General features: G+C 45.4%; 1 long non-coding RNA gene across 1 annotated transcript; it reads right to left on the reverse strand.

Annotated features, from left to right (window-relative positions):
* Window positions 1-244: 244 nt before the first annotated feature.
* Window positions 245-27,820, reverse strand: LOC140903977 (uncharacterized). Its single transcript, XR_012156400.1, has 3 exons — window positions 27,588-27,820; window positions 2,902-3,043; window positions 245-1,215 (listed from the first exon to the last, which is right to left on the reverse strand). It is a non-coding gene; the product is annotated as an uncharacterized lncRNA (long non-coding RNA).
* Between the last annotated feature and the right edge of the window lie 33 nt (window positions 27,821-27,853).

Genomic DNA, 27,853 nt, shown 5'->3' on the forward strand with positions numbered 1-27,853 from the left:
ATCCCACCCAGACCCCAACACTATTGGGAGTGGAGCTTAGCTCTGACATAATACCAGCCCTGCTACAGAAGAATTTCGGCTAAAGTTAATGTAACTCTGCCTCATGCATTCATAGCGCTGTTTCTTGGGGAGCATGTGAAAAGTTTTGATACTGGGGCTCTACCACTGTGATGCTTCAGGGGATTCAGGGTTGGTATCATAGGGGACCCCCTTCATACAGACACGTTATTATAAAGCTCTGGAATATGAAATAAGTAATATTTAATAAATGTTGCTTACTTGATTAAAATTAAACAGATTCTCCTCCCCAGTGTAACCTTAACATGGAACAATGAATAGTCCAGGTGGGAACAACGAGATGATCCAAATGGTGACAATGGAAGAGTCCAGTAGTGATTAGCTCTGTAACCTGAGGCACGCTCCCTCGATTCTCGGATTGGAACATTCAGGTCAGCCCCATGACCCACCTCTCCCACCCCATACTGGCTGCTTTTGTCACAGTACTTGTCTGTTCTGCTTCTCCCCATTAGGAGACTCCACCTGAATATGACACTGGCTTCCTCCTGCAGTGACTCCTGTGTGTTCAGCTGGCCCTCTGTCATCAGCTTGACCTCACAGACATGAGGGAGGTTAGGATGGGCAGAGAGTGAACAACTCATGTCTCCTACCCCTATGCTGCCTTCTCATATAGACATCCAAGGGAAATTGCCCTTACCCCCCTCCAACTCAGTGACAGAAGGTTAATGGGGGATTTCAGAGTTCTGATTCTGCGGAGTTATGGTGTTTTCCAAGGAAGTGTCTAGTTTTGTGGGGAATTTAACAGCAACCTTGAAACGGAGTGGGATTTGGATGGGTGGAGCAGCAAAGGGAGGTGTTGGATGGATAAGCTGGAACCAATGAAAATCCCTTATTACAAATCAATCAATAACCAAAGAGGAAAATTAATGCTCAATATGCACATGAAGGCGGAACACCTTTCTCTGCCCAGATAAAATGTGAAAGACCCTCTCTCAGTCCCTTGGCTCGCAAAATTATTTGGGATGGGTTCAACTCTAGCCTTTCCTACTATAGTCTTTTGGAGCAGAAGCAGGGTTGAAGAAGACTCCAGGAACTTTCTGATGGAGAGATATTTAACCTCTCTGTTTGGCCAAGTTTTCTCTGTCTCTGTGGTGATGTTTCCTCTGCTTTTCAAAGTGTTTGTCCTGCCACAAGTTCCTGTTACACACAAAAGAGAAAATCAACAGAAGGTTCCTTCTAGTGCTCAGGAATTCACCAATGAACCACCCTGGGAGCACCAAACTCAACAGGTCCTAGCAGCTACGGTGAGTAATCATTGGTAGGTCCTCCCTGGGGAATGCTTTGTCGAGCCATGCTGTGTCTGAATTTTTCCAGAGCCTATGGCACTGACACAACTTTGACAACTTTCAAGTGTCCCACTCCTATCACTAGGTTTTGCTCTCTAAATCTAAGGGAAGTTCACTTTGTTGCCAGCATTGATCCGGCAGTCCTTAAATCACTATTGGCACCAGGCTGTAAATTCTTAACCAGAGACTGCCTGAGAATTCCTAGTCACTGATCACACCATCCTGGACATTTTAAATCAAAGACAGCACTGGCCTTGAAGCTCTTTCCTGGAGACAGTGCAGACCTCAGAGTTCTTAACCAGAGACCGCATCAGCATCAAGAGAACGCATGACTAATGCGGATTAACCCCTAAAGCTGTTTAACTTGAGGAAGTTTTGAGGGGAGTCACCCCTCATAAAGACCCGGTCCCCATGCTTGTTACACACAGTGGCTAGAAGACCAAAGAGAATTAGCTCAAGGATTTCATTGCTGGTGGGCAGCACGCACTTGAGAAACTCAGCTTGAAAGTGGTACAACTGGATTGACCCATTGCAGGTGCAGGACTCCAAGCAGAGGAGGCAACAGTCTGCTATTGAACTACATTCCTTCTAGGTCTTCAGGAAGAATATCTCCGTATTAAGTTTGGTTTGTGCTCCCCATCATCTCTCCCCACAGGGGCCACCCTGCATTTATGATTATTTGGTCACCCCACAGGCCCAAAGACAGGGGACCTATCACCCACTCCCCCTGTTCATCATCTGTTCACTTTCAGTTTGAATGGACACATGAACATTTCCTTCTTTCACACAATCCACTCTCTCCCCCCGCCCCCCCCAAGCAAAATCTCCCTCCTTCCCCCTCTTCTCTCTCTGGAACTTCCCTGCAGCTGCAGAGCTGGCCAGACAATCGGGTGTTTTAGAGAAATACATTTTTGGGCTAATTTGCCATGCATAAGTGTTTCTCTTACCCTTTAAAGGCAGGGAACAAAGAGCACATTCTCCAAGCGCTCTGCCCTGTTGTGAGCAGCCCTGCAGCTGTACAGCCTGTGCTATCCTCCGCTCTCCTGCTCCAGTCTCTGCTAGCTTTGTAAGGAGACGGGGCACTGCTTTTACCAGTCCCACCAAAGACCATGCCATCCCCTACCCGCTGTTGTGTATTTCTTTTTGTTTGGAAAGCCAAACAGAGCAGGTGGGGAAGGAAGGAGTGTGATAGCATCATCTCCCCGCGTAGGGTGACCGCATAAACCTTTATTTTAAAGTGAAATCCCTTATTTTAAGAGAGATCCTTTATTTGAAGGCATATCCCTTACTAGTGTCTAATGTCCCACATCCTGTACCAGGTTAATGTTAGATGCAGTTTGCCTCATGTCTGTCAACAACAATCATGCAAAGGATCATATATAGGCATGCAAATGGACGATATTATGCTGTGTATGATTTTGTATCACCAGTGAGTCATGGTGAGGTACTGACCATTAAAAATCAGCTTTGTCCTATATTTTTCAGCGTTGTCCTTTACTTCCTTAAAATGCAGGTAGGCGGTCACCCAACCCCCTACCTTGTTAGTCTGCAGGGAAGGCGAATTTTTCTTCTTCATGTTAGGATGCTGAGTGGTGATAGGAGTTGATCCAGCAGATTGGCACATGCAGAGGAAGAACAGGTTCTGGTTTGAGTGCCTCACGATTGGCTCAGCCCACAGGCTGGGAAAGGGAGAAAGTTTGGATTAGTTGGGATCTGAAGGACCAAATTCTAGATCCAAACCTATTATCAATATTTTTGAGGTTCATTTCAGAACTTCATATCCCTAGAGAGCAGCTTCTGACAAATGCACTCTGACCCAACTGGGCTGGTTTGATATAAGCCAAATGAGTCTCACTTTACCCCAGATACAGCCAAGCCAGCACAATCCAGTTCAACCTCATTGTCCCCAATCCAACTGTGATCCATTCCAGCCCATTCCAGTCCAACCTACATGCACTCAATCCAACCTAAGCCAATTTCAATTCAATCCAAGCTGGACCAGTCCAACCCAGTTTAATCCACCCTGACCAAACTGTGCCCAATGCAAGCTGTTCTGATTCATTCTAAGGGCCTCATCCAAAGCCCATTGAAGTTAAAATATACCCGAGTTAACTGGATCAAACCCCGTCTAATCCAGTCCATAGCAACTGTGCCTAAAGAATTCCAACGCAGGTCATTGATCCTACCTAGTGTAATGCATTCCAACCCCATCCTATCCAATCAATGCATTCCAACCCCATCCTATCCAACCAAGTCCAACTCAAAAGTCTAATCCAATAAAAGTATGAACTGTGGTGATTGCCCTGGTTGAAGGACTAACGCCAAGACAGGTTCAAACTCTGAGATGCTTTAATGTATGTTTATTTATTAAAGTAACCACTACCATCAGAACCAGGATCTGTCCTGCAGGACTGGATCAGCACGACCGTTACAACATAAGAGATCTAGAGGCTTTCCTCTCTCCCTGATATGTTCAAACACATCAATATGGATCCTCCAAACCCTTCTGGTTACTGTGCTGATACAGTACCCACCACTCCATCTGTAATCCTCTCTGATACATTGGGACTATTATTTCTTTATGGTTTGCAGAAGAGCTCATAGACTCAAATCAGGAGCGGGGCCACATTGTGCTGGGCACCATCCAAACACACAGGAAATGTAGCCCTTGCTCCAGAAAGTTTACAAATTAATTTAAGAGGAGTTGCAAGCAGTGAGTGCAAGAAACAAATGGAATAAATGGGGGAGGACAACAAAGGTAACAGCAATAAAACCAGGGGTCTACATAGGCTGGCAATCTGCACAACTTGGTGTTTTATTTAAAATTATTTAATTATTTCCGCCATGTTGTCCTTGATTGGTTCTGGCACAGCATCACAGAGCTTTCCCGTTTCCCTCCTATTATCTTGGTACAGCGCAAAGGAACTGTCAATCCCTCTCTGATAGCCTTTAGCACAAAGCCCATCTATCTCTCCCCAATCAGTTGTGGTACAGACCCACAAAGCCCGCCAATCCTCCCCAGTTGGTACTGTCACAGTGTAAGGCATCTCATCAATTCCTCCCCTAACGACTCTAGCCTAGTCTCATGTCTCGTGCTGTAGACATTAACCCTTTACATTATATATGTATTTGGAAGAGAGCTTATTTTGAACATAGTTAATAAATGGGAGGTAATCACTTAGCTGCCTCTGGTTTTATAGAGCATATGGCCTCACTGAGAGACTGAGGGGGGAGCGTCTGAATCAGGGGGATCTTTTAGGGAAACTGTCGCTGGATTGCAACCCAGAAGGTTCATCTGGGTTCAGTTCCCACTTTTCCTCCTCGCTCACTGGATGGCTGTATCTGGGCAGCCAGCACTGAATTATGTCTATATGAGACTTTGATCTACCAGAATCTCAGAGTCATGACTTATCCCAATTCCTGCCCCGTCAAACTCCTTTCTAGCCCTCCGGCTCCAGGGGGATCCCTCCACCCTGTTCTGTCTGTTATAAGGTGGCAGTTGAATACTGCTCTCCTCTTGCTGGAGAGGTGAGTGGGATAGTAACTTGGTCCTCTGTCATGTAACCTGTGTAACCGTGACCCAAGTCATGTGACTGGGAATAGGAAATAAAGTTCAGCAGCTCCCATGTGTGTTTCAGATCTTTCTCTCATCTCCAGAGTTCCTTCTGTTCTTCATCTTCTTTTACCCACCTGGTCTCAGTGGCTTCTTCTTCTCCCCTCTCCCATCTGACTGTACCTAATTTCTAGTAGAGGAAGCCAAGTGTCAATGTACTCTGTCATTGACACAAACAGATCCATGAGTGAGTTGTCGATGCTGGTTGTGGATCCCTAGAGTCCAATGCTTTGTGTGTAGTTTCCAATTCCAACACCTCTGAACTCAGCAGGGTTGCCTGGTTGGAGGCATCTAATAACTTTGTGACCCTGGGGTCCCATTTCCTAGCGGTCCCTCAGTGGAGACAGGGCTTAAAGTCAGTCTTCTGGGTGACCCCTGTACATGTAGGGAGCACCATTGTGGGCTTGTCCTAGTACACGGGACCTGGATTTTAGTGATCTGAGGATCCTGCCTTAATCTGCCACTGTGAATAGGTTTGATGAGGGGGTCTTTGGGCTGCTGGAGATGCACTGGGCCACGACATTTCTTTGTTTCCTAACCTGGATCCCAGAAGACTGGTGGCGCAAAGAGTGGAATTTAGTGGCCTTGTAAATGACTCAGTCAGGTGTAAACAGGTAGGTGTAAACAAGCAGTGCCAAGAGAAGGCTAATCTCTGCAAGGGTCATAGAGGCAATCCCCATCAAACAAAGATTTACCAAATTCAGCATCCAAGGTGGGGTACAGTGGACAGGAGCACCTGACATCACTCTCTGACTCACCAGAGCATCATGGATTCCAGAAAGTCATTGAACAGTGTCCTCTTTGTGGCTGCAGGTGTTGACAGGTTCTGAAAGGGAAATTCTGCCTCATCCTCCTAGGGACAGCAGCCAGAAGGCATAATGTAAAAGTGTAGGAAGGGAGATCTTCAGGGCTTCAACGAGGTTTTCAAGGTGGGAGTGGAGAGGGAAACGATGCAGCCCAGGTGGTCAGAGTGGCACAGGTAGGGCTGATGCCAGCTGAGATGTGCCAACAAAAACACCCCAAGGCCCGGTACTAAGTTAGTAAGAGCAGAATGCCATTTCAGCCTCTGTGGTTAGAGTCACGGAAAAAAAGAGAGACAAAGCAGATCATGGGTAGGGCAGAGGCTAGGGCAGGGAGAGGGAGCCTGCATATTTATGTTTCCACATGATTTCCTTGGCTGTTTTCAAAGAGTTGCTATAACATGCTCATACACACACAGGAGTCCCATGTGATCTCTCATTTACGAAAGCAGTCTTAATGTAGTGCGCAGCCTGCGTCCTCTCATCATCCCACCTGACCTACATGTTTCAGGGACACACACTGCAATGCTACAGTCGACTCTGCTGAGGTACTGATGCCCAGGAGGGGAACAGTCTGTACTGTCACATGGTGGGATCTATATGCAGTTCCCTGCCTGGCCTGTTGCTCTCCTAGGACTGGCAGGGCATAGAGGTTCTGGTAGGCAAGAAGCTATTGCTGTGCACTGTCATGTGGGAAATGAGGTTTTATTTCTCATCTGGTTGTCTCACTTCCTGTAAGGGGCATACACCCAGGAGTCAGGCTTGCCCTGCTTTCCTAGGGCGTAGTGCTCAGCAGTGTCACATGACTCAGGGTCCTTTCTCTGTCACTCCCCAGGGCTGGGAGTGTTCTTTCTGATCCTGTGCTCGTGGCCCCAACCATGTCTCCCAGTGTCCACATGTGGGATATCAATATGACTTCAGCTTACTCTGATTTGCTCTTTGGATTGTAGGTCTCCCCCCTAGAACAGCATGTGATCAATAACACCTAATGAAAGAGGAAGCTTTGTTGGAAAGGGGTATTGTGGGGTTAATCCACTAGCCTCTCACTTCTGAAGATCTGGTCCTACCAGGGAGTCACTGGTGGAATGAGTGGTTTTGGCTTTCAGTCTAGTTCCAATTTATGCGTATCACAAACGCACAACACTTGGTGAAATTGGTCATCTCAGCTAACAAGAGGTCCAGGACATGCATAGCAGGAGGTGCTGTGTGTCAGAACTGAGGTGCATTAGCAGAACTGTCTGGGAGCTCAGGACTGGAATAATGGAGATTGGAATGGGACCGATTATCATAAAAATGTAGGATTAGAAGGGACCTCGATAGGTCATCTAGCACTAACTCAGTCCTCTGCACTGAGGCAGGACTAAATATTATATAGATCATCCCTGACAGGTGTTTGTCTAACCTGTTCTTAAAGACCTCCAGTGACAGAGATCCCACAACCTCCCTAGGTAAATTGATCCAGTGTTTAACTAGTGTTACCATTAGGAAGTTTTTCCTAATGTCTAACCTAAACCTCCCTTGCTGCAGTTTAAGCCCATTGCTTCTTGTCCTGTCCTCAGTGCTTAAGAAGCACAATTTATCACCCTACTTACAACAACCTTTTACGTACTTGAAGACTGTTATCCTGGCCCCTCTCAGTCTTCTCTTCTCCAGACTAAACAAATGCAATTTTTTTTAATGTTTCGTCGTAGGTCATGTTTTCCAGACCTTTAATAATTTTTGTTGCTCTTCTTCGAACTTCCTCCAATTTGTCCACATCTTTTGTCTTATTGGCAGAGCTGTTTTTCTCTGAGAAGGCCAGGACTTAGGGTGACCAGAGAGCAACTGTGAAAAAAGGGGACGAGGGTGGGGGGGTAATAGGTGCCTGTATAAGAAAAAGTCCCAAAAAACGGGACTATCCCTATAAAAACAGGACATCTGGTCACCCTACCACGACTCCATCATCCTCAGAAAGCCTATCCCGAGGTGGGAAAATTGAGACACTCTCCACACTGCCAAGATGTCTCCAGTCACCTTGTGAAGACTTCAGATGGAAACCTTCCTAAAGAGAATGGCTATCGCACATTTTCAACCTTGCTGTGGTCAGACCACCCAACCTCCTCCCCACCTCCCTTTCTGAAATAATTAATCCTGTCTTTAAAGGGCTGAAAAAATGGCACTGCTGCCCTCCATAAAATTCTCCTCCCGCTGCAATGCCTGGCCTGCCCCCGCAGTGAGTCACCTCCATGAAGGGTTAATTCAGCCAGGGCCTTTCACTCCAAGTTGTTTTCCAAGAGGCTGAGATAATAGTTCTCTTGTTACAAACATGGCTTCTGGGCATTTGGTGATGCTTTCCCTTTTTTCTCTGTAAACCACAAAGGAATCTTTTGTTCCTTTCTGAGTCTCTCTTACTCCCCCCACCCTGCTCCCGCCTTTTCCCCCATTGGCTGCCAAGTGACTAAGGAATGGCAAAAAATGACCATAGCGCAGTCATGGAGAATATTTCTCCAGCTCTCACTTGATTGGTGCATTAAGGAGCTCTGAGAAGGGCCCTACACCTTCCACTAGGCTTCTCCCAGTGATGCGGGTGGGGGAGTCAGACACACCAAGGTAGGTGATAGGTTGAGTCAGTCCAACATGCTTACAGGAATTTCATATATATAGTCATGGTGCCTGTCTGAGAAGAATCAAACGACAGGGACTAAGAACTGGCAAGAGTCCAGTAGTGGCCACATAGAGTTTAGATTTCTACAGGAACTTTGCATTTATTAAAACATACTGAATGCATAGAAAAGTCACTTGCTTTGTTCCATGCTTATTGTTCAGCTGTTTGGAAACAGGAGCTGCCACTCTTTGTTAAATGGATTGAAATGTCATCTCGTTCTCTCAGAACTCCCATCGGCATCTTTGAATCCCTGGTTGCAAAGCTATTGTGTACAAGAAGTCCCTACAGTGAAACCCTCAGTTTATGCTTTAGTATCTCTACAGATATCTCTTGATCCTGCCTCAGGGTTAGCTCTTCCATGGCTTCTTACAGATACAGCACCACCTCCCAAGTGGATAATGCCTCAGTGACTTCCCAAAGTTATCCTTCCGCCTCCCACATCAATAATACCTCAGTAACTCATCATGGAGATCCCTCTGCCTCCCACAGTGATAATGCCTCAGTGACTCCCAAGATATATCCCTCCACATCGGATGGCAATCTCAGTGATTCCACACAGATATTCCTCCATCTTCCACAGTGATAACATCTCAGTCATTCCTTAGTTATATCCTTCCCCTTCTCTTGGAGATAGTGCCATAGTGACTCTCCATATATATTGCTCCACCTCATATAGTGACCATGTCTTTGTCACTCCCCACAGACATCCATCTGCCTCCCACAAAGATAACACCGAAAGGTATGTCCACACTACAGAGCCTATGCTGGCAAAGCTGCCTAGTGTAGATACAGCTACACTGACAGAACTGGTTTTTCCGTCGGTGTAGAAACCCCACCTCTCTGAATGACGTTAACTATGCAGACAGAAGCACTCTTCTGTTGACACAGGGCTTGGCTACACTTAAAAGGCTGCAGTGATGCAGCTGTGTCACTGTAGCGCTCCAGTGAAGATGCGACAGGTAGGTAATCCATCACCCCAAGAGGCGGTAGCTATGTTGGTGGGAGAAGCACTGTCAACATAGCACTGTCTACACCGGGAGTTTGGTCGGTATCACTGCATTGCTCAGAGGTGTGGATTTTCCACACCCCATAGCGACGTAGTTATAGCAACATAAGTTGCTAGTGTAGACCAAGCCATAACTGTTGCATTTTGTTGGCATAGTTATGTCGGTCAGGAAATGTGTTTTTTTCCTTCACTGTTATTGTCTCCCATATAAAAGTCAAGCTCCTCATTCTTACCCTAAACTACTTTGCTTCTTCCTACCACACTGCTCTTTTTGCCTTTCCCTCCCCCAGTTGCTCTCTTCACTCATCTGACTCCCCCGTATCTCATGCCCTCCTCTGTGCCTTCTGTCAGGTAGTTAAATCAGTACAAAAACTGCATGTCACATCACTCATTGTAAAGCACCATGCCCCTCTATATAAGTAATTAATAATGAATAAATAATAAGCCTCTTCCCTGATCTGCCTTGATACTGTCCGAATGAATGGCCTCCCAGATAGAGCTAGAATTCTCTATATTACAGGGATGCCTCAAGGACCCAACACAGGGTGCTAGACGCTGTACAAACACAAAGCAAGAGGCAGGCCTTGCCAGGAGCATATCAGCTAAATAGATGAAGGAGTATTCTCTCCATTTTATGGATGGGGAAGAGAGGCACAAAAAGATGAAGTCATTTGCCTGAGATCACACAGGGAGCCTGTGGCAAACCCAGATCTCCTGAGTCCCAGTCTAGTACCTTAACTGTAAGACCATCCTTCCGCTCTAAGCTATGCCCTTCATCTCCATTGCCCGGTTCCTCATTGAATCTTCTTAGCTATCCCTCTGTCTAGGGATGGTGAAGCACGGAGAGTATTTTCTCCCTGGGTCTAATTCTCCTCTCACTTACACGGGTGTAAACCAGGGGTGACTCCCATGAAGTCAAAGGGGTGACTCAGTGAGAGGCTAATTAGGCCCTCTGTTCATGCTGGAGTGCCTGGGCTGTGCTCTATAAGGCTGCTCTCTGCTCCTCAGGGAGACCGTTAGGTAGGACTGTTCAAGTCACTTTCAGAAGATAATCTGCCATCATTTCATTTCCAGAGGAGGTGGATTATTGATTCCTATTTAGATAATTTTAGATGAATCAAGAAGTGGGGAGGTTGGGGGGGTCTAAATAAAGCCAATGAGATCACATGTTCCGTCTTTTTATTTGCTGTTCTTATTCCGCTTTCGGATAACAAGGCCTCCTTTCATACGGAACGGGAAGGGGATAGGGAGGGCGGGGAGAGGGGGGTGTCACAGTCACCCCAATGGCCCCCGGTCACTTCTCCACACTCCTTAATGTGATGTTCCCACTGTTGGAGAGAGAGAGAGAGAAAACAGTGATCTCATGATTCCAAAACTGACTCATGCAAACAACATCGGGGGGATGGGATGAGGGAGACAGGAAAGGAGCGTCATGTGGGTTGAAGGGATGAGTGTGCAGGGAAAGGGGCAAAGGGGATAGACATCTAGAGGTGAGAGGGATGGGGAGGGAAAGGGCAGAGGTGATGAGGGACAGAAGCAGAGAGACTGGAAGGAGATGGAATGGGGAAGGAGAGACAGGAAGAAGGGGCTGGGAGGACTGGGGTGGATGTGGTTTGAGACAGGGGGTCAGAAGATGAGGGAGGAGGGATGGAAGGCCTGTGGGGACAGGGTAAGCCAGAAGAAACTGGGAGACGGAGACAAGGCAGATGGGGCAGAAGCACTGGTGGCACAGGGTTAGAAATGACATCATGTAGAGGAGTTGAGGGCAGGGACAAAGATAAGGAATTGAGTGGTTAGGGATGGAGGGAAGAAGGCATTGGGACCTGGGAGGCACAGAAACAAAGGGTAGGAGGAGATAGGGTATAGGGATGAGGCATGGGTGGGGTGAGGAGAAGTAGATGTGGAACTGTAGGGACAGGAGCAGAAGGGGTAGATGAAAGCAGGCTGTTATTTCCTTCTCTCCATTAGCACTACAACATGTAATTAAAATCGGCAAGAGAACAAATTTGCCTCATTCCCTCAGGGCTGGTGAAGCCTGGGAACATTATGAAGACCAGGACTTATTATTTCCTTAGGGGGCTTCACATTGTCCTGTGGGGGGCAGGGGTTCTGGATTCCATTCCAATTTACATAATCTCACTTTGGTTGGTGGGAACTGTTTGAGCCTTCATTAGGCACAGTCAAGAACTGTGGTGTGTAGCCCAACCCAACCCTCCCCCCCCCCCCCCGGCACAACTGTCTCCTTCCTTGCTTTTGCAGAAAGAAAATGGGGAAATGGAGCTAGGTAGAGTCAGCAAAAGAAGCCCTGGCTCCTGTACTTAGAATCATAGAATCCCGGGGTTGGAAGGGACCTCAGGAGGTCATCTAGTCCAACCCCCTGCTCAAAGCAGGACCAATCCCCAATTTTTGCCCCAGATTTGATTTAACTGGGAATTGGTCCTGCTTCGAGCAGGGGGTTGGACTAGATGACCTTCTGGGGTCCCTTCCAACCCTGATATTCTATGATTCTATGATCCCAAATGGCCCCCTCAAGGATTGAACTCACAACCCTGGGTATAGCAGGCCAATGCTCAAACCACTGAGCTATCCCTCCCCCCACCTGCCACCTTTGCCAGCTCCCATCTGGGAATACTTCCTGCCACCTTTGCCAGCTCCCATCTGGGAATCTGCCACCCAGCAGAGCTCATCCTGCGCACTGAGCGATCACAGCACAGCCTGTGCATTTCATCCCACATTGCGGGGTCAGTGCCTAATGACGCCATGTCACAAGGCCCATCTGGGGACTGTTTCTTTGTCCCCCAGAGCTGAGACTGGCTGCGCACTGGAATCCACCCATGAAAACCTGAGAACGTCCTACGGATTGTGGGACAGAGGTGAGCCCAGCTCAGCAGGGAACAATGGCTGAAAGAAAACAAGGTCCTCCTGAGCAACTACCTTTGGTGCCTGGCACGTCCATGAAGAGTATCCCCATTGGAGTCCAAACTGGCAGGGGGCACCCCACCCCTTTAAGTCGCAGCTGGTCAGGCCTTTGATATCTTCATTTCTTCAAGGACTGAGGTGTAGGGGTGCAGAATTACTCAAAAACGAAACTCCCATCAGGGAGGAAATCCCTGAGCCTCCGCAGTCGCGGCCTATTAAAGGAATTCATTACACTGCAGCCTCCTCCCCGCCACCCCCTACAAGGCAACTAATAGGTGACCCACTGACAGTCTCTGTCCATCACTCAACTCTGTGCACAATGGGGTAATTAAACCCTGACCCTTTGCTCTTTTTATCCGCTTCCTCTGTATGGAGGAGGAGAGGGGCAGGGGGCTCATGCTAAACCCTCCATCTGTAATGAGGATGTAAAGCTCAGGAAGGCATTGACTGAGAGCAATGAGGAGAGACTCAAAGCATTGCCTGGAATGAAGCAGAGAACAGACTTTCCAAGCCCACAGCTCTGCTGGGGCACCCCAAGCCCAGCCCTCAACACTCCCTGCTATCCCCCACCCGCACCTCTGACAATGCTTCTCAATCTGGGCCATCAGCACCACTGGCTATTCTAGGCTTAGTTCTCCCCCACCCCCATGCAGTTCTGCCAGTGTAGATCATTCTTGGCTCGGCATATTACACAGCTCCGGCAATGCACCTGGATCCTGTCCTCAAGGACCCCTTGTTCTGCCTCATGAAACCTGGAAAGAGGCAGAGAAGGGAGGGATGAGACTTCCCTGCCAGGATGCTGGGGTGTGCACGGCCATTTTGACTTGTCTCCACTGAGAAGTCTTGGGTGGTTGGGGTGCGGGGAGAGAGAGGTTCACATTCTGAAGCCCGGATGAATGAGGATGTAATCTCGGGCATAAGTGATGCTTGAGATGCCAGAAAATGAGGTTCTGGGCCACCCCCTGAAATCACTAGAAATGTACTAGAAACTGCCACAGCTTGACAAATGGGCTGAAATGACATGGAAATAAAAGAGACTGGTTTCCTTCCTACCCTGAGTGGAGAAGCCACCTCCCTCCCACGCACGAGCCAGAGGGGCCGGGGCCACCAGGAGAAGGGCATGATGGGTAGAGCAATGCCCCTGAACAATTGAGCACTGTCCCCAAGCACTGCACACCCCAGCCCTTTGAACAAAAGGCTCACACACAAGAGACCTGACTGTGAAGCTTCCATCCGCTTTCATCACTGACCCCCGGGGCAGCCAGGTCATGGGGTCAACCCACTTAAACGCCAAACTCAGCCAGAAATAGAGGCGGGAAATGGGCAGGGGTGGCCAAGTGCAGGGGTCCCAGGCATTTGAGGGGTTTTTTGACTAAGCCATTTAATTTGCTTTTTGTCAAAGACACATTTCCTCTGTAATAAAAATGGAGGGGAGGTCGCGGTGAATTACGACCCACGCTCAACAAGAGTCTTTTACAGTCTGGAGGTGAAAAAGGGCTGGAGTAATCGGACAAGTTAGAACAGACATGGGGAGGGCAAGCACTCTGCCTGCTTTCTCCCCCCACCCCCCAGCTCTGCCAGGGCACGAGTCCTGACCTGCAGTACCCCTCACTATTCCAGTTCTGGGATTGACAGACAACTCTGCCAGTGCCACTCAACCCTGTCCAACAGCACTCCCTGCTATCCCAGTCCTGGACTCCCACACAGCTCTTCCAATGCACCTCCTTCTTGGTCCGCAGATACTCCAGTTCTGAGGCTTCTCCTGAGCCATGCCATACAGTGCGATGGTTTAGTGAGCTACACACATGGAGTGGCTATGTTGACAATTACTTTTGTAACTCAAGCCAGGGCCTGGATTTTCCACCTGCAAGATTTGAGTAACTCCAGTTACATTTGGGCCCCTGGTTTCTCAAGATGATGGGTCAATGTACTAAAGTGCTTCATCACGCCCGTCCCTACTACATCACTTTTTCCTTCTCCCCTCTGCCAAAAAAAACAAACCCAAATACCTACAGAACAATTTGTAATACACAAATCCTTGCCATTCAGGAGAGAGACAGGTGCTCTAGATGTGAAGGAAAACAGCAGTGGGTTGGTATGATCATTTAGATAGCTTCCTTGTTAGTAGATGAGTGTGTAGATATCTGTACCTAGTTACACTACTTATGTGGATTTGCTGTCCATGTGATAAACTGCAGACATGTAGATAAAATACATCTATCATGCATCTTGTCCACTTCACCTGCGCTCTGCCCATTAATCCATCTCCTCTGGAAAAGCTTCTGACATTCAAAACCCCTGGGCGGCTTCAGAGAGATGAAACTTAAAACAACAAAAGATCACACTGCCACCAAAATACTCACTTTTCCCTGACAAATGTGAAATTTGCTCCCCCTCCCCCCATCCCAAAAACTACACTGGTCTGAAGCTGAGGACAGCAATATTAAATTCTGATTGATCTTGTGACTACAGAGGGCTAGAAATGGGAGCATCACATGGTTAGAAAGGGGGAATTCCTAGCTTGCAAATGGGACACACAGAACTTGCTTCTAACCTTGGAAGGTCTTGAGATATCAGTCTCTGAAGTCACAAGATGTATATGTTTAAGAAAGATTGTTTAGATCATTTTTAGAGGTGGTTTAAATGTATTTTTTTTCTCCTTTCTGAGATGGACTCATAAGCCTACTTTATACACCACATTCTACACTGAAAAGGTCAATGCCACCTTGTCACTGGCTGATTCTTCTCTACACCCTGTAGAGGCTTCTCCATGCATCTGGGGCACACTGGTGGGGAGATGCAGAGACTGGGCTGGAGGAATGAGTGGGTTAAGGCCAGAGAGGATGCTCACCGTCTCCTCTCCAGCCCCAGAGAAAATCCCCCAAGAGGATAATACAGCCTCAGAGTTGAGAATTTAGGTGCATAAGTGAGCTCAAATTTGGCAACGCTGACTTTGAGCTGACAGTCTAGGGTGACCAGATGTCCTGATTTGATAGGGACAGTCCTGATATTTGAGGCTTTGTCTTATATAGGCGTCTACTACCCCCCCCCCCCACCCCGTCCCGATTTTTCACACTTTCTATCTGGTCACCCTATGACAGCCATCCATCCAAGACTGAGGTATCGGAAAGGCAAAAAGAAATGTGAGACCCAACAGAGAGGGATGGGTCCACTGCAGAGAGAGCGAGAGAGAAATTTGGGGGGCATCAGGATAACTAGTCTAAGGACGTGATTTGCTTGCAGAACCTTTATTACTGGTGATTAAGTGCAAGCAGAAAAGAAGCCAGCTTGACTCTCAGAACCCAGCGTGAGTTTGCAGAGCTGACAGCTTGGGAGCATGTGGAAACCGCTTTATTTGTAACCTAACCTGAGCCCATTTGATCTGGAAGCTATAGAGAGACAATAAAAATGGAGCAGAGCTGCACTTTAAGTCTCTGTCCCTACAGTTAATAATCAGGCCCAGCCTTAAGCACGAGCAATACAAATGGTCACTTTTTGGGACTCATTATCCCATGCAAATTCTGCTACTTGTCTTCCCTCTTAGTAGCAGGACAGAGGAGGAGGGAACACCACACTGCTATCTTTCCAACCCCTTACTCTAGCAGTGAAACCAGGTTGGGAGGGAATTTGTGCTCTGATCTCCTCTTCTGTCAGTTTGGTGCCCTGCCAGTCATAAGGCCTGCTGCGCTAAACATCCAGTAATGCCACACAAAATGATTTTCACCGATGCATTGTGCAAGGGATATTATTCCTCTTGCAATACAATAACAGTCATAAACCCACAATCAGCAAACCATATTTCTTTGATAATGCACACTCGTTTGTCTTCATGGCACCGGGAGTTCTCAGGAGTGTCCACAAGATGGAACTGTTCCCATAGAAATGAAACACCAACCTCCCAGGGGAGGTGGCCTGTCAGTCACCTTTTTCTCTCTGTTATTTGGCTATGTTTCATGGAGCAAGAAGCAACAAGGATCTTGTGTATGTAATAACTTCCCAGTTCACTTCTCTGTAAATCAGGAAGTGTCAAGAAAAGTTCTAACCCATCTTTTTGAATGCATACTTTTTTCTTTTTGCAAAGGTTGCAATTCAGATCCCCTCCAGTCTTCCTTATAGCCCTAAATTTACCCCTAGCCTTCAGATGCCAAAAAAGTTCCCTGCAGTGAGCTTATTGACTAAAGAAAATGGCTTTTAGAAAACACGTTTGCATTACTAGAAGCTAATCCTACACCCTTGCAAGCTATGTGCTCTATTATTTTAAGAAAAATTCAATGTTGCATTTCTATAACTCCTTCTATCCTTGTATCTCAAAGCACTTTACAAGCATGATTCAATTAACCCTGCCAATGCCCCGGTGAGGTAAGGAAGTACTGTTTGCCCCATTGTACAGAAGTGAAAAGAAACAGACAAAGAGAGGTGAAGTGACTTGCTTGGTCGTTGACCTAAGATTGAACAGCAATTCAGTGACAAAGCTGGTAATAGTATCCAGATCTCTTGAGTGTTGTAACAGGTGTGATCATACGTACTACTAGGCAGCCACTTCTCTGGGAAAGGTGTGATTCAGTGTTTCTGAGGGGGACTGGGAACTACGTGGTTCTAATGGTATCATGAAATAAAGCATGATCCAATGAATCGGGCACTGGACTGGGACTCAGGAGATCTGGATTCTATTCCTGTTTCTGCCAATGACTTGCTGTGTGACCTTGCACATGTCATTTTACCCCTCTGTTTCCCATTTTCCTGTCTATTTGACTGTAAACTCTTTGGAGTTGTTAAGTGGTGTGTCTTCTTATGTATTTCTACAGTGCCCAGCCAGGAAAACCCTAGTCGCAGATGGGGTCTCTCTTTGTAACATTAATATAAATAACTACAACAACACAATTAGCCCCACTGGTCCTACTGGGGTTACTCTCAAGTTAAAAAAAAAATCAAGTACATTGTTAAACTTCATTAAACGTGATCAGTTATTTTAACCTAAGAACTGAAAGGAATTTGAGTGGTGAGATTTTAATAAGAAAATGCTTTCCCAAGTAGAAAAGATTCCTCTCATGGGGCCATAGTTTCAGCTGGAGAGCATTGAAATCCATGGAGCTATGCAGTTTATATCAGTTGAGCATTTCACCTTTAGATTCTAGGGGTGAAATCTTGGACTCATTTAAGTCAATGGTAAAACGCCCATTGATTTTAGTAGGATCAGGATTTCACTCTAGTTATTTCTGAGATGAGAGGAGATTCTGGTCAGAAGTGTGGAGCATCTGCTCATTCTGGTTAACTTGGAAACCAAATCACTTCTCTTACACCCAGGACAGAAAACTCATTCTTAACCTCTACTTATTGTCACACATTTACTGCAGCAGTGTGAATGGCTACACCTTCAAGTGTTTTGATCAGTATGGTTACCAGGTTCAAGTAACTGCAAGAAAGACATTATACACTCAGGAAGGGAGAGGTAATTATCATCAAGTCCTTGTTCCTGGTCAGAGAGGAATTTTCAGATCAAAGACTCTTTCTTCTTTGCTTTGTGTCACAAAGTCAGATTTGGTGTCAGAGTCTTCTAGTTCTTCAGAAGTTGGTCAATGGCTGGAAGAAATGACATATGATGCAACAAGCTACTGTAGTCTACAAAATCAAAGAATTCTTTCAATTACTGAACCCTCTCTGCAGAGGTAGATAACTCATTGAAACATCTGACTGTTAAATCCTTCTGCATCCTAGAGAAGAACCTTGTATGAAAACTTGACAATTGCCATTCTACACATGAAAGTTGCAGTAATTTTGCATACAGCTGTGCTGACTGGCTTTCAACACATTTCTCTCCATAGGTCACTGCTGCACTGTCAGCAGCAGACACCATTGTATTAACCAGTTTCAAAGACGTCTCTCCCAGTTTTACACTGACTCTGTGGAGAGATGGCATCTGCACTTTCATCTGTATTATCAATCCAGATTTTTTTCACAATCACTGTATCTTTTGGAAAATACCTCCCTGTTAAAGGGAACCATTTTAAATTACCTTTATTTGACATGCCTTGCAAGTGAAAATGGGTTGCTCTCTAGCTATTAAAGACCACATCAGAAGTATTGAAAATCATTTGCCACAATGTTCTCACACATTGTGTACCCCCAGTGAATTTCCTTATTGATTTTGGATTCCACAGATGCTTTGGTGAAAGTGCAGTCCATTGATAAATAACTGTGGTAGCAAAACACTAAATGGTGGAAATATGCAGCTTGAGCTGCTGCTATTTTGTCCTCTTTTGTGGAATCTTCAATAGAGATGTAGTTAGCAATATTTTCTTTTGTTTTTATTTAATGGCAGTTGACTGCTTATGTTTATCTGATTTCACGGGGGAGGGGGGTGGGTTAATTAGAAAAGCTCTCCACTCCCAACCAACAAAAATACTCCTAGACATGCCAATACCATCACACCGAGTTATCCATTATTTGAATTCTGATTCCAACATCCACTGCTCTCTGCACATGCTAACAATCCCTGCTACCGTCTTCTTCTGGGACAGCAACATGAAAAATGTTAGGTCACTTTTCCATTTTCTTGAGCTTCCAGCGATCCCTCATACAAATATCTTCTACAACTTAATAAAGACTGAACCCCAATCAATGGAATGATACAGCAGGTTTTCAAAGTAATTTCCACCGAAACCCATTTAATTTCTAAAGCATATTATTTAATTTCAATAGACTGTCCTGTGACAGTGCTAAAAATATAACCTGAATCACTTTCTTCTAACACTGAACAGGAAAGTGCATTAGAAATAAGGAAAGCAGCATTATCCCTACAGCTACTCTGCCTCTGTTCTTCACTGTCCAGCTTCTGTCTAGAGCCTTCCTTAGCCCCTTCTTGCTTGTTATAGATTTAAAGAAACAGTACACATACCCACATGTAAAACCCGATCGTTTTTAACCCTACTCAATGCTATATAGCATGTTTTCATAATGGAGTGCAGCTGGGAAACCTGACCACCAAGTGCTTGTGTTGAGCAGAAAGAGGCCAGTCCCAGTTCTGCCATAGTCACTCTTTAGTGGAAGGAGAAGGGCAAGGGTGGAACCAGCTTAAGGATGGGCTCAAGCACCACCTCTTCCCTTATTCCAATGAGGAGCAGCAAGGAGGTTAGAGGTGGGAGCCTGCTTCCTTGAGCTCTCAGCAGCCATGCTTGCATGCTCTCCAGTTGTATTGAGGTTAAACTCTTCAGTGTTACCTGTACTGTGTGAGAGAACAGGGCAGAATATGGCCAACTGGCCAAATCCGCCCAGATTAATCTGTCACTGACTGTGACACAGTCAGACCAGACAGCTGCAGCAGGGTCTGGGAAACAGGTGTTAGCCCTAGAATGCTAACGGCCCTTTTTCCTACAAGCTAGGAAGGAGTTACTTCAGGTCAGTTAGGGACACCTGAGTCCAATTAAGAGCTGCCTGAAACCTGTTAAAATTGCTGGGGGCAGGGAAACAAACTGCTGCAAGGCTAGAGACAGAAGGGAGATAGGCTTCTCCAGTATGAGACTGCACCCTTCCCCCCATAGGGGAGACACCCAAAACCCAGTAGCTGTTTAGGGGAAGGACTGATACACTGGGACCAGTGACAGAATAATACCTGCCTCAGGGAGAGGGCCAGGGAAAGGTATTCCCTTTTTGTTTTGGTGCTTTATAGACTTTTTCCCCTTTGTTTGGCAGAGGAACACTTCTCAGACCTGCCCCAAAGCCTACCGGGAAGGCTCTGAGAAAGAAACCCCGAAAAGGGAAGACAGACATGCTCCAGAGTGGGGGCTGACTTACCCCAGGCCCTGTCCCTGCCAGAGGAGGGAGCGCTAAGCCTGGCAAGGCAGACAGGGTGCCTTGCCACATGACCTACTTGGAAGTATATTTTACTGCATGCAGAAACATGATGTACCTGATATTAATTTCCTTATATTTTAAAGGAGTAGGAAGTGATAGAAGTAACTTCTCCTGCACAAGGGATATTTTAGCATCCCACCAAGATCAGTCAGGGACAAGGGACATTGCCCTAAAATTTGACAATGGCAGTCCTGCAAAATTTGCGATGGCTGGCAACTCTAGTCTGTATATAATACAGGGACATCATTCCTTCAACTAACTGGCGTAGCTAAGACAGACATAGGGAAGACTTGTGTTGTGTAGCTGAACTTGTTTCACTTATTAGACCAGTACTTCCCAAACTTCTAAAACCTGCCCCTCCTTCAGGAAACAGAAAACCCTCCTCCACTCTGCAATCCTGACACCTATTGTTAAAAAGCCCACATCTTAATTTAGACACTTTCTGTGCCGCTGCAGCTAATCTTTTGTTCTCCCAGTCCGTACACATGTTTTGGAAAAGGCTAATGTACAGCTTTGATACTACTACTTTCTTACATGCTTTGCTGAACAGGGAGAAATGTGATTTCAATCAAGAAGTGGAAAATCTTGACTTAAATAATGGATTTTAATCAACTTTTCCATTTGTACTTCAATTATTTTCTAAAGAAAGGTGCATTCTCATTGGTTGCTATAACCATCAAAACATTGATTTACAACTAAATAGAGCCTTTACACTAGAGTTAGTACATCTTTTTGCTATTTAGGAGCGTACACTATATACATTTATTTAAGCAATTTTATAGCTTAATATTTTCAGATTCTTAATTGTACATTTTTAGTATGCTAGAAAATGGCGAATGATACATAATTCTTTGCTCATGATTTGTGTCAAGCTGCATTATGAGTAACTAGAATGTAATTAAACACAATAGTATATAACATGGATTTTTATTAAATAAAACAACCTTGTATGTTTTGGATACATAAACTTCTCTGATCAAAGCAGATTCACATTATCAACTAAATGATTTATTAAGGCAACAGAGGTATTAACTGTAGACTGTGAATTAAACTGATTATTTCAGGTCAGCCTGGGAAAATTTTCAAATATCCTTAAGTGAAAGTGACTGACTGGAGCTTACGTTCCTACTCGCGCCTGAGGCTACAGCTACACTAGAGTTTACAGCAGCGCAGCTGCATCACTGTAAGCTCTCTAAAGTAGCTGCTCTAAGACACGAGAGAGAGTTCTCCCATCAGCTTATCTACTCCAGCTCTCAGAGTGGCGGTATGCTTATTCACACCCCTGAGTGACATAAATTATGCCAATATAAGCTGCAGTGTAGACATAACCTTAGTCTCTTGAAAACAAGACAAGACTAGGTTATTTAGGCTGTCCTTAAGACTTTTAAAACTAATAGATCCTATCCCTTCCCTCTTCCATTTCTATACATAGATTAGAAGACAGAGACAAGTTTTCCTGCTTTTTCAACTCCCAACTGAACTTCTCAACTTTGAATGATTTATTACAAATGTAAAAAATATTCTTTGTGCCTGCAGAAGAGGCTACTGGTGTTGAAAGCTGGTTTAGCACTTCACCACACAGGTTCCAGGTGCTTAGCTAGTGACTTCCACAAGTTCAGTGGTGTGACTTTCTTTAAAATATCAGCAAACAAGTACTAATTGAATGGTTCACTTCCAGCCCGGAAATTTATTATGGTTGTGTTGACTGATGCATGATTATTAGTCATAGCAGCAGCATTTTCAGCAGTTAGACATCTTCCTTGGTACTTTGGGTTGAGAACATGACAAGAAAATGAGGTAGAGTAAATGCTTGATCCATCTGATTCTTTACTGCCTGCAATTTAACTTTGTTGCTGGGTATTTTTCTTCAATGTCTCTTGACGTTCTTTCCAAATTTCAACAGCACCAGCAATATAGCAGCAATTTTTAGGTAGTTTGTCCAAGGCTATGGAACGAGGTTTCAGTATATCTTCTTCATTTCTCTTTAGTCCAGTGTTGACTATTTTATCATTTATTAGCACAGTAAAACATGGCAGGTAGTCCATAAGAATAGTGCAAAAATAAATGTACTAACCAGCTGATCCAGATTGTTCAGACATGTCAACATCATCCTCTTCAAAGTCATTTACCTTCTGAGGAGCACTTTTCATGTTTCATTTTGACAGCCAGGCTTTGTCTCTCTTTGCTGCATGGTTTACAGTAGTTGGCACAAGTTCCTTTTTTACCCAGAGGTACAGGAATTTCTTGAAAATATTCCCAGATAGGGTCTTTAAGACCTGCAGCCATGGCAGGTTTTTTTTTTTTCCAGAGCCCCAGTGTTGAAATCAACACCAGAGACTGCCCTTTGAAGAATACTGATCCCTTCTTCACACAGTGTCCTGCGTTGATTCCAGCATTGCTTTCTGGTTGCACACACTGCTCCTTCTCCCTTGTTCCATAACTCCCCACCCCTACACCTAGGAAAAACAACAACTATCCAACACTTCTGCTCCTGTAACCCACCTGCCATTTGCACTGCAGTATGTTGTTTGTTTAGAGGGAGGGAGAGAGTTAAGATACAAAAAGAGAAATCCATTAATTTCTCGTCTGTGTACACATGCAAGGAGACAGAGCGAGGCCATTTACTTGAAGTGCTGAGAAGCAAGGGCTGGTAGATACTGGGCAGATCAGTTTTTTCCGTGAGCTGCAGAGTAAATTTCCACGATGGTGGAGTCATAAATATTCATAATTTGAGAACTGAGCCAAACCAAGCTCAAGCAGGGAGAAGCTATAAAACAGGAGTATGAGACCACCCAGGAGGCTCAGTGGATGATCCTGATGAATATATCTGTTCCCAAACTTTTTTCCACCAAGGACCCCATTGCCATCTAAGTGTCCTAGAGCCCTTGTATTTTCTGTACATAAACTTCATGTTGTTCTAGGGTCTATACACTTCACTTTATTTGTAGTTCTTCCCCTCCTAAATGAAGGTATTACTTTCCTACCTTGTAGAAGTGTTGTAAGTCTTGACATATGTGGCAGAAAAAGTACTTCTAAACCCTCACAGGGAGGGTGTAGTCCTGAATGGGCAAGTACTGGTACTAAGAGAACACTCCCACCAGTGTGGGAACACCCCCATAAGCGTGACCTCTCATCACGGTGTGTGAGGTCATGCTGTGTGGAGGATGTCATTTTGAGAACAAAATGGGTGTCCATCATAAAGCAAAAGTGCAGGAAAGCTGTTCCAGCGTGTTCCAGTCCTGGCTTAAGGGATGGACCCCAGCACAAAGGTCTGGGGACCCCACTTTGGAAACCACTGAGATACATGATAGTGTCTCCTGGAGTCCATTGCTGGGTCCCAATGCCTGTGATGACTTTGCCAGTTTCTTGCACTCAGTAGCACAGGCTCTGGGTGTCACAGAGTGTAGGGGAGTCCGGTCCCTGCACCCCTCTTCCTGGGATTCACTCTCAGCCAGACAGTAAAATGGAAGGTTTATTGGACAACAGGAACGCAGCCTAAAACAGAGCTTGTGGGTACAACCATAGAATATCAGGGTTGGAAGGGACCTCAGGAGATTATCTAGTCCAACCCCCTGCTCAAAGCAGGACCAATCCCTAAATGGCCCCCTCAAGGATTGAACTCTCAACCCTGAGTGTAGCAGGCCAATGCTCAAACCACTGAGTCAAGTCCTTCTGGGTTTTGTCCCTTTCCTGGGCCAGGAGTTCACCTGATTCCTTTATTCTCCAACCCTTTAGCTATTACCTTGCAGGGGGGAAGGGCCCAGACCATCAGTTGCCAGGAGACAGCGTTGGCCATTTATGTACACTGGCCCTTTGCTCTGCAACAATTACACCCCCTTATCCCACCACCTAGAGACTTAAGAAATGCATAGGGGAAACTGAGGCACCCCACAGTATTCAGAGGAAACATTAACAGTCCCACTTCGTCACACTGGGTAACCCACAGAATCAAGTCCTTAATACAGTACATGACATGACCTACTGTGCCATAGTTACAAAGCTTGACCTCAAAAGTTAGAAATCAGGGGGAAAACATCTTTCTTTACATAGAAAAGCAGCCTTTAACGCTACATTTTTTAGTAGAGGCTCATGGATTCACCATATTTTTTTATTGAAAAGTTTTGTGATAGGTTTTGTATAAATTTGGATTTCATTTTAAACAGGTTTATTTTTCATATTCATTTTTATAATTTAAATGAAATAAAAAAATCTGATTAAAATTTTTTTTTAATCATCAATTTTTATTCACCCTGCAGTGAAATAGTCATCAATGTTGAAACTAACAGTATAATCACTTGCATCCAAGTTAGCAACATTGAAATGGATAGACCAGTTCACACTTCAAAGCTGTTGTTTCAGGATCTCTGAAAACATCTCTGCACCGGTTACCCTTGTATCACACTTTGAAGATTTTCTTTGCAAATGTAACAGCTAGAACAGAGGTTCTCAAACTGTGATCCACGAGCGTGCCTGGGCAGCTGCACACGAGAGAATGAAGGGCCACCCACCAAATTAGTGGAGTTGTGCAGGCATGGCTCCACTAATTAGGTGCCTGGACCCTGGAGAAGACACACATGTAAGGTGAGGTGGTGGCCTTGGGGGGGGGGGCGGGGGGGAATAGGCAGTAGGTGGGAGGAGGCAGTGGGGTGAAAAGAGGGGGTGGGAGGAATTTGAGACATGCAGGGCGGTGGTGGCCAGAGAAGGAGGTGACTTTCCCCAGCTCCAGGGCTGCAGTTGCCAGGGAGAGATGGCCCTCCTTCCCAGCCTAAGCTCTGTGGCAGGGGAGAGACCCCCACTTCCCAGCCCAAGCTTGGGGGCTGCCATGGCAGGGGAGAGCGGGCACATCCATCACATTAGAAAGGTAACACTACTGATATTAAAATGAGGTGTGCTTTTATTTGTAGAACAAACAAAGTTTATCATTAAGGTTTTTTTATATATTTGTGTATATATGTGTGTGTGTGTGTGTGTGTGTGTGTGTGTGTGTGTGTATATATATATATATATACACACACACACACACACACACACACATATATACACAGCACATTTATCCAAAGCGCTTTGCAATAGTTAGCTAACAGTACAAACCACATTCGGAGATATTAAGTGGTCCGTTGAGACCCTCAGCAATTTTCAAGTGGTCCATAGGAGGGGGGAAAAAAAAAGTTTGAGAACCACTGAGCTCAAGACTTACTCTTTTTTTAAAATGAAAGTTGAGATTCTAGAGACCTGTCTGTACCCTCCTGCCACAGCAGACAGTCCTTTGTACAACGCACATTTTGGGAAAACACTGCATTAGACTAAGAGCACAAAATGTTCCTAGAATAAGACAGTAAGGCCCAGATTGCCAATAGTATTTAGGTGACTAACTTCCATTAATTTCAGTGGCACTTAGGATCATAAATACCTTTGAGGAGCTAGGCTTAAATGTCCATCTAACTTTCAACATAACCTCAAGCAAATATTCTGGGTCTCATTAGCCTGATCAGGTGTTACGAATTACACCTAGTAGGACATGCATACAACTGCTGCGAATTATACCCTGTAGGACACGTACACAAATGCTGCGAATTACACCTGATAGAACTGGTTTCAGAGTAACAGCCGTGTTAGTCTGTATTCGCAAAAAGAAAAGGAGTACTTGTGGCACCTTAGAGACTAACCAATTTATTAGAGCATAAGCTTTCGTGAGCTACAGCTCACTTCATCAGATGCATATCGTGGAAACTGCAGCAGACTTTATATATACACAGAGAATATGAACCAATACCTCCTCCCACCCCACTGTCCTGCTGGTAATAGCTTATCTAAAGTGATCATCAGGTGGGCCATTTCCAGCACAAATCCAGGTTTTCTCACCCTCCACCCCCCCCCCCCCACAAATTCACTCTCCTGCTGGTGATAGCCCATCCAAAGTGACAACTCTTTACACAATGTGCATGACAATCAAGTTGGGCTATTTCCTGCACAAATCCAGGTTCTCACATCCCCCCCACCCTCTCACATACACACACAAACTCACTCTCCTGCTGGTAATAGCAGACATGAAGGTCGCTATCTTAAAACAAAAAAACTTCAAATCCAGACTCCAGCGAGAAACTGCTGAATTGGAATTCATTTGCAAATTGGATACTATTAATTTAGGCTTAAATAGAGACTTGGAGTGGCTAAGTCATTATGCAAGGTAGCCTGTTTCCTCTTGTTTTTTCCTACCCCCCCCCCGCCAGATGTTCTGGTTTAACTTGGATTTAAACTTGAAGAGTGGTCAGTTTGGATGAGCTATTACCAGCAGGAGAGTGAGTTTGTGTGTGTATGGGGGTGGGGGGGATGTGAGAAAACCTGGATTTGTGCAGGAAATAGCCCAACTTGATTGTCATGCACATTGTGTAAAGAGTTGTCACTTTGGATGGGCTATCACCACCAGGAGAGTGAATTTGTGTGGGGGGGTGGAGGGTGAGAAAACCTGGATTTGTGCTGGAAATGGCCCACCTGATGATCACTTTAGATAAGCTATTACCAGCAGGACAGTGGGGTGGGAGGAGTTATTGGTTCATATTCTCTGTGTATATATAAAGTCTGCTGCAGTTTCCACGATATGCATCTGATGAAGTGAGCTGTAGCTCACGAAAGCTTATGCTCTAATAAATTGGTTAGTCTCTAAGGTGCCACAAGTACTCCTTTTCTACCTGATAGAACATGCACACCAATGCTACGAATTACACCTGATAGGACACACACAGTTTGAATCTAGGCTGAGGCACAGAAACAAAGTCCACAACTGCAGAGTTCCCAAAAGACACTAAGTTTATTACGCTCGAGCGTGGTGCCCCCCTGCTAGCCGGGGGGGGGGGGGACCCTGAATACAGATTATACAAAGGTTATATACTTTTTAGCAAAGCATGTTGCCCTCGTGCATCAGAAACCTTAGCCAATAAACAAACCCTTGTCTTATCTACCACCTATCCCTGCTTGGTGCATTCCTCGTGCTATACCAGTATGTTAATTACACAGCATGGTCCTAAAGCCATGCATCAGTAACTTTTATTATCAGAATGGAGGCCTCACATCAAGGCCAAGAGACAAGGAGTTAGAGACTGACAAAAACCAGATACTGGGAATCAAGGCAGGCTGGAGACAAGGAGGAGGATTTTCACAGGGATTCAGTATCTAAGGATCACTCCTCCTGGTGTATGATGTGCTGGCATTTAAACAATGGTGAGCCCCAAACCAAAAGGGAGTCACATGTGCTAACTTTTCCTTAACACAGGTCTACTTTGGTAAGTGACCAAAACTCATAGCACCATAAAATGTATCCAATGGAGGAATGCTGTAGTCTACCTTCAGTGTAGAACAGGGTTCAACAAAATATAGAAAAAGGAGGATTTACCTTCTCCCAGAGGGGAGTTTTGGAAATGTATCTTTTCCTGAGTTTTGTTGAAGATCAGTTTATATCATCGTCATGAGTAAAGCATTCCACCTGAAAGTTTACCAAGGACCAGCAAACCCACATGGCCATGACGGCTTTGGCAATCCAATAGGAAACTATGTCAACAAGAAAATACCAATGATTTCAGCAAAAGCAGTGGAGTGGGAGGAAACCCAAACCACCACCAACAGCAACCCAGCAAAACAGTCTACTGTGCACGCCCCCCC

Source organism: Lepidochelys kempii, chromosome 1, assembly GCF_965140265.1.
Source record: "Lepidochelys kempii isolate rLepKem1 chromosome 1, rLepKem1.hap2, whole genome shotgun sequence".
Taxonomy (NCBI): domain Eukaryota; kingdom Metazoa; phylum Chordata; order Testudines; family Cheloniidae; genus Lepidochelys; species Lepidochelys kempii.